Raw genomic sequence first — 1406 nt, forward strand, 5'->3', positions numbered from 1 at the left:
CTCTCTCTCTCTCTCTCTCTCTCTCACACACACACACACACACACACACAGGTTTGAGGCCAAAGCTGTTGAAAAACCTGTTTGTATCCTAAACAGAGTTGTGTAGCGCTGAGAACCAGGATTCCATACTTTCTGTTCACCAACTTCTGAGTTCTCTAAGGCCTGCATTTGGGGGGGAAAGTTCTGAACTGACTGGTGAAGTGGTGGAAGATTCCTCTCTCTCTCTCTCTCTCTCTCTCTCTCTCTCTTTCCATTTTTTTTTTTAAACAAAGAAAAACTGGCAATGTTGTCACGGTGCTGGTGGAACCGCGGTTTCCACATTTTTGGCTCGCTCGCTCGCTCTCTAGCTCTCACCATCCTGTGTCATCTATGTCTGCTTATTGGAAGGACACAGCGACAAAGAGAAAAGGGAAGGAACTTGTGGGTGGAAGAATCTCTTCAAAGAGCTCGCTGTTTTGCTCGTCCTTGCCCCTCTCTCTTCCTCTCTCCTCTCTCGTCCTCTCTCTTCTTTCCTCCCATCTCCTCTGACACACCCGCTCCCCCCTTCACCGCTCCAAACAAACTAGCTCACAAATCTCTCTCTCTCTCTCTTCCTCTCTCTCTCTCCCATGATTGACTTGCAAATGAATAAATACAAGAGTCTTAAAATGTGGTGTTCACATTAAAGGAAAATGTAACTAGTTTTCTGCCCACTTCAATGTTCCACACTGTTGGGGTGGTGGTGGTGGTGGTGGTGGTGGTGGTGGAAATCTTATTTTGCCTTCAGTGGAGTGGAGAGAGAGAGAAAAAAAAAGAAGGCATTCAACACCAGGTTGTTGAAATCCACTAAATATTCCTAAGGGTGCAGTAATTGGGCAACCAGGTGGCAACATTTGGTCGCTACACCGCAACCCTGAGTGCGATTGTGCTGAGTCAGGTGAGAGAAAACAAACACTTAAAGCATGTATTTGATTTACTTGGAAGCCAGCCTGCTGAGTGATGGCTTGGTGGTGGTTGAGCGGGGGGGGGGGGGGGGGGGGAGGAGGAAAGGGGCATGGGGGGGGGGGGACTTTGACAAATCTTCGCACACGTGGGTGGCACAACATGAATTCTTCTTTAAGGAGTCCCGAACAACCCAACTTTTTCCTTTTTCCTTTGCTCTCTCTACTTTCTCTGACCCCTTTGATCCCTGCACTAGGATGCTGTCAAGTAAAAAGCAGTCCTCTCCTATCAGTGGGTGCTGGCTAATGAACCACTGTGAGGGAAGCGAAACACATCGGAAAGTGGCTTGGTGATGGAATACGCTGGGGTGCACCAGTGACACCCAGGAGGAGAAAAGCCAAGCCAAAACAAAAAGTGCCTCCCTGCCTGATACCACCCTCCCCTCCCCCACAAGCCCCAGGGAAGGAAGGAGGGAGAGAAGCTGT

Source organism: Ochotona princeps, unplaced genomic scaffold (genome assembly GCF_030435755.1).
Source record: "Ochotona princeps isolate mOchPri1 unplaced genomic scaffold, mOchPri1.hap1 HAP1_SCAFFOLD_277, whole genome shotgun sequence".
Lineage (NCBI taxonomy): Eukaryota > Metazoa > Chordata > Mammalia > Lagomorpha > Ochotonidae > Ochotona > Ochotona princeps.